Genomic DNA, 6,906 nt, shown 5'->3' on the forward strand with positions numbered 1-6,906 from the left:
TGTCTCTTCTACCAATCATTAACTACTTTATTAATTCCTCTGAATTTCTGAAAAATGTTTGGCTATCCTGTTTTCCTGAAAATAAGACCTCCTGGATAATAAGCCCAATTTTGTTTTTGAGTGCATGCACTAAAATAAGCTCTCCCTGAAAATATTGCAACATAAAAGCATGTAACCATGCTCGCTGCCTCCTGCACCTCAAAAATAACAAGACCTCCCCCAAAATAAGGCCAAGTGCTTATTTCAGGAGTCAAAAGAAAATAAGATCCTGTCTTGTTTTGGGGAAAACATGGTAGATTATTAGTAATATTTTTCTGAACTGGAAAATGTCACCCATCTGCCTCCCAAGATTTAAACATGTTCTAAACAAAGAGGCATTCCCTGTGTCTATTGTTCTCATATTTCAATCTGTGTTCATTTATCACCCTCATGTTTTACTCTACCTCATCTCCTTTATCCCATATTATTCAACTTATACTTTTTTTCTGAGACACCCAATTTTCAGCTCTGTTTAAGAAGGTAGGTAACAAGCATTTACATTGATGTTATTTATTCCTTGTAATGTAGTACATACCAGAAATTATCTTTCTGCCAATATTTGCACATCTTAAACATTCTTATTTTTTGTATTTTTAGTAAACATTCTTCCAGTTTACTTATTATATGTCTATAATTAACACAATTTGTCCTGTCAATACTTGGTCTTTGATACATTAATTTTCAGATTATTATATGATGCAGTTCTCATTGCCTGCATATATCAATATACACTGGTCCTATTGGCAGCTTCATAGAGACTTATTCACGCAAATGAGTTTGCCCTGTTGCACTCACAATCTGTATGATAGATATTGAATCACAAAACCATTGGGTTGGATCTTGGAAATGCCTCTATTCAAGGAAGGAGATCTTATTACATCTCAGACAAATGGTTATCCAGTCTATTCTTGAAAAAATTCCAATGATGGAAAACTCAGAACTCCAGGAGGCAATCTGTTCCATTGAGTAAGTGTTCTTACTGTCAGGAAATTTCTTCTTAGTGCTGGGTTGGATATCTATTTAATGAACTTCCACAAAACAAAACATTTAAAAATAAAAAAGACAAAAATGCAATAACAGCTTAAATTCTGTATAATGACATACTACATTTAGAGATATAGGCATAATAATTTTGATAAAAATCATTATATTTCATTATAATTCATCCATATTATATATCAAATGGTAACTCATTCGTATATTATCATTAACAGAAGATCTTCAGTCAACTGGTTAAATGGGATCATACATTTTTCATCCATATTAAAACAATCTTCTGGCAATAATAATGACATGGAGATTCCATTTCTGCTGCCCAGATGTTAGTTTCCATATATTAGCCATGTAGTTCAAAAGAATGTGCATATTTAATAATATAAATGTTATTTGAAAATCAAACTAAAGCAAATAATCATTTATTTTCAGAACATAATAATTTAGAATATTATCAAAAGATAACTTTGATGAAGTGCAAACACCATGGAATCCAATAATTCTGAATTATTGTTTGTATTGCATAAACTTTAATCTATGATCTAGTGATGTTTTTGATATTGAGGTTAAAACACTGTTTCAAATTTGAATGCTTCCTGACTCTGAACAACTTTGAACAATTCACAGATAACAATAAATCAATACAATAAACCTAAAAATAGGTTTCAATCACACTTCCCTAGATAAAGAGTCAGACGTTTAAGGCTCTTCAAAAACCAGCAGGATGGGAGCCAACTGAGCCATTTTCCTGTTGTTTAGACAAAATGGGTCTCTCCAGTTCTCATAGGATTGATTTCTTAGGATTCATTGATCCTAGCTAGTTAGATGTCTCCAGTGGTGTGATTCAGCCAGTTCGCACCACTTCGAGACCAGTTGTTAAGTTTCTGAGCAGTTTGGTGAACTGGTTGTTGGAAGAAACCATTAGGGCAGAGAACCGGTTGTTAAATTATTTGAATCCTACCACTGGGTGTCTCTAAGACTGAAAATCACCTTCATTCATCTTCGTCCACCACCAGTTAGCAGCCATCTAAGCCTCACTATGCTTGTACCATGCTCATGTTTCATCATTGTGAGGACTGAAATTGAAATTGGTCAGGTGAAATCACGCTTTACAATTATATTACTTAACAACAGAATTTTTGGAGCCAATTATAGCCCTTAACTGAGGACTGCTTGTATTAGTGACTTGTCACATTTTTCACAGAGTCTCCACAATATAGAAATCATAGAATAATAGAGTTGGAAGGGACCTAGAAGGTCTTCTAGCTTAACTCCCTGCTCAAGCAGGAGACTCTGTACCATTTCAGATAAATGATTATCCAATCTCCTTTTGAAAGCCTCCAGTGATGGAGCACCCAGAGCTTCTGAAGGCAACTTGTTCCATTGGTTGATTGCTCTCATCGTTAGGAAATTTCTCCTCAGCCTAGGATTGCATTGGCTTTTTTGGCTGTTGTTGCACACTGTTGGGTCATATTTAAGTCCAAAATCACTCTCACAGTTACTAGTATCAGAAATGATAGAAAACATATAATGGAAGAAATAAAACATATGATAGAATAAACACATTTTCTTTTTTGTGATAGACAAACTTGTATTTTCTGTAACTACTACAGACAGAATTTCTTTTTTAATCTAGGCATGAATGAGCAAATTTATTCAGTCATGATTTCTGTTTCAAAAATACCTGTTTTAGGCAGAAAGGAGTTATTCTGTTGTTAGAATAAAATCCTCTGAACTTGCACTCATTTTGATTTATGATTGAGTAAGCTGGTTGAACTTATCCATAATTTTTCAAGTTTAATGCTGGGAACAGTGGATGATTTCAAGATTTTAAAAAAGTGATTCTTTCCCTTAAATTCCTTTCATATATCAATATGTTTACATCATATATCAAGAAATACACACATCATAGGTTTGACTTGGTTTGTTGCTACTCTGACATCCCTATGTATCCAGTGGCCTTTGGTACCCTTTTTTCTGCCCTCCTGAGTACTCCATCAAATTCTAGTTCATGTTATCTAGTATTTCTAACTAGAATTGAGTAAATTGAGCACAAGACTGTTTTGTCTGAGCAAATGTTTCTGCACAAAAATTCCACTAGGTGCTGACATTCCAAATTAATCCTTGGTGATCTGACTAACACTTGGTTACACTTACCAAAGTTTGTTGGTAACTTCAATTATTCATCACTATCAAGTGACTACTCTCTGAAAAAATGTAAGGGAATGCATACAGGCTATTGTTTTGAAACACTTAATTTTTTATCAATCATATATGTTATAAGTAATTAACTTTTCAAGCACCTTCAAATTACCTCCTACTTAGTTACATTTATTTGATACTTCGTTAAATATCAAATATTAAATCTCTCCCACCTCCAGTATCTTGGAAACTATAGTTTGGGAAAGGGGAGATAGTTTTGAGAAATTGTTTTGGCAAGAGTCTTGGGCCTTACCATCAGTGACAGGAATACAACTTAATGCAATTTTTACCATTGTTTTATATTTATAATAATTTTACTTCTATTGGTAATAGCTGCTTGTAAATCAGATCATTTCACAATGATAAAATTCCTTTCTCTCTGGAATAGGGCGGCATACAAACTGAATAAATAATAATAAAAAATAAAAAAGTCACAATGGGAAACACAAAAATATAGCTGTTGATAGCTCTTAATCTATTAATTCAAACAGATATTCTAATTATCTTTGAAACATGGATAAAAAACAGCATGTAGTCTAGACCTGAAGCAGTAAGAACAGATACTCTATAGCTAGCAGTAGTTAAATATCTTCCTTCTATGGCCTGGGAATGTAATCCCATACCCCTTAATATTAGAATTCTTAGGTACTAGAGGTCTCTGAAGTGGTGGGTAGAATTGATTTGAAGGAGATACTAAAAAGGGACTTCTTGTCAAACTGAAGCTTAACCCTTGGAAGTAGCTGAAAGCTATTTAATTTTCTTTTTCACATTTTTATTTTTAACATTGTGGGAAAATCTTATTAGACTTTGGATATAGAAGAACATGCTCCAATCAGGATAACCAGAAGAAAGGAAGGCATTGGCAACTAATATGCCAGGGGACAATAATAGAGTCCAAAGGATGAAAAGAGATCTTCAACTCTGAATGCCCAGCATAGAATTTCTGGCGTATCACTAGAATTTCTTCAGAGAAAAAGAAATGTCCTACTGTTTGTTGGCTCCTAAACAATTAAGAAATTAGGAAATTTGAACTGATATCTAGAGTGAAGTTCTTTCCTTGTAGTTTTTAAACCCAATGATTCTGGTTCTGCAATCTAGAAAAATAAAAAATAAGTCTACTCAATTTTCTGTGATGGCCTATTTGAAATCTGCTATCATATCTTCTCCAAACATAGCATGATATTTTAACTGTTCTGCTTCCATAGTGTTCTTGGGAGTCTTCCTGAACTTGATCAAATATGTCACTGCCATTTTAAATAGTTATCCATAATTTGTTGTGGTCTACACATTCCAAAGCTTTAGTATAATCAGTTAAACAGAACAGTCATCTCTCTGAAATTTCCTTGCACGTAGCGATCTCTAGAATCACACAAATAAATAAAATAAAAGGCAAAAAAATATATTGAGGACCTAGAAAGATTGCAGACAAGAGCAACAAAAATGACTAGATGTCTGAAAGCTAAACTGTACTATTGTGGGAACTAGATATGTCTAATCTAGTAAAGAGAAGGATTAGGGATGACATGAGAGCAATCTTCAAATACTTGAGGGCTGTATGGAAAAGAGAGAGTTGACCTCACAACTGGAAAATACTGATGGAAGGATACAAACTGTTAAAAAAACAGAGTTAACAAAAGAGGAGGTGAAGTTGCATTATAGAGTAAGAGATCACTACATCTCTAAAGAAATGCATCAAACCAGAATGAAAGCCTCCTAGAATGCATATGTTTCATAGGTGTGTACTACAGGCTGCCCAACCAAGCAGAAGAAATAGAGTTTTTACTAACCAATTAATAAATTTATGTAGGAAATACACATCAGTAGAAATGCAGGACTTTAACTACCCTGATATCAGCTTGGAGACAACCTCTGCGTCAAGTGAGAGATCATACAGATTCCTGAGCAACCTAGTTGACAATTTTGCCATCCAAAAAATAGAAAAGGGAACTAGACGAACTGCTATAGAGGACCTAATTCCTACTAAGAGGTGATAGAGGGGAGCTTTGGAAGCTCGGGAGAATGACCATGTCACATTGGTAATCAATATAATGCAAACACAAACAACATAACATAATAAAACAAGTGTCTTAAGCTTTAAAAGAGCTGATTTTAACAAACCTAAACAAAGTTTGGGAATGATTCCATGGATGAAAATCTTAAATGGGAAAACAATATAACAAGCTTGGGAAACTCTGAAATATATGATTATAAAAGGCCAGTACAGCTCAATGCCAAGAAGAAAACAGCATGGTTACATAACAAACTCTCTGATAAACTGATAGTCAAAAAGGTACAAAAAATGGCAAGAGGAACATATAACAATGGCAGAATACTGACAAATAGCCTAAATGTGCAAAGATGAAGTCAAGAAAGCTAAGGGTAAGAATGAAGGTAAGACTTGCAACAAATAATTTTAAAACATTTCTTTCATCATATAAAACAAGGAAAAAGTCAAGGGAACAATTGGTCCACTAATGAGAGAAGATGACAAGGAAGTAATGGGCAGTAGGGAGAAAGCAAACCTACTTAATTCATTCTTTTCATCTGTCTTAACGCAAAAAGAATATAGTCCAACCTACCAAAAACATAACCATAAAAGACAGAGCAGGAATACAAATTAAAATAAACAAAAAGAGAGAAACTGTCCACTCTAGACAAGTTCAAATCACCAGGACCTGATGGATTACATGCCAGAGTTCTGTAGAAGCTGGAAGAAGTGATCTCAGAACCATTGAACCATATCTTTCAAAGATCCTGAAGTACTGGGGGACTAACTGTCTACCAGATGACTGGAAATGAGGTGAATATTCCCATCTTCAAAAAAAAAGGGGGGGGAGATCCAGGAAACTAAAGATCAACACTTGGGAAAATCCTGGAAAAGATAATCAAGCAACAAATGTATGAACACCTAGAAGCAAGCAAAGTTATAACCAAAAGCCAACATGGGTTTGTCAAAAAGAGATCATGTCAAACAAATATTATTCAATTCTTTGTTAAATTGACTAAATTAGTGGATCAGCAATATGCCATGTACAGTACTTGGATGTTAGTAAGGCATTTGACAAAATAGACCACAACTTACTTTGCAGATAACACCAGCATAGCAGGTATAGCCATCACCCTAAAAAATATGCTGAAGATGCAGAAGGATCTTGGCAGACCAGAACACTAGGCATGATCTAACAAGATGAAATTCAGTTGCGAGAAAAGCAAGGTTTTTCACTTAAGCTATAAAAACCAAATGCACATATATAAAATTAGTGTAATTCCAGTGAACAACCATTTAAATATGAGTCTGCTGTATGCTGCAGGCACCAAAAAAGCCAATGCAATCTTAGGTTGCATTAAAAGAGAGACAAAATCAAAATCACATGAAGTGTTAGTATCACTTTATAATGTCTTGGTATTATACTTGGAATATTTCATCCAGTTTTATATCCTCAGTATAAAAAAGATGTATGAAAATTATGTTGGATTCTAAAAAGGATGCAGAGAAGAGCAAGAAAAATAATTATGGTGCTGGAGGCTAAACAGATGAAGAACTGTTGCAGAAATTGGATGTGTTGTCTCTAGTGAAAAGAAGGACTAGAGAGCAATGTTCCAATATTTGAGAGGCTGACTCAAAGAGCCAAGGTGGTGCAGTGGTTAAATTGCAGTTCAGCAGTTTGGCTC

Source organism: Thamnophis elegans, chromosome Z (genome assembly GCF_009769535.1).
Source record: "Thamnophis elegans isolate rThaEle1 chromosome Z, rThaEle1.pri, whole genome shotgun sequence".
Taxonomy (NCBI): Eukaryota; Metazoa; Chordata; class Lepidosauria; order Squamata; family Colubridae; genus Thamnophis; species Thamnophis elegans.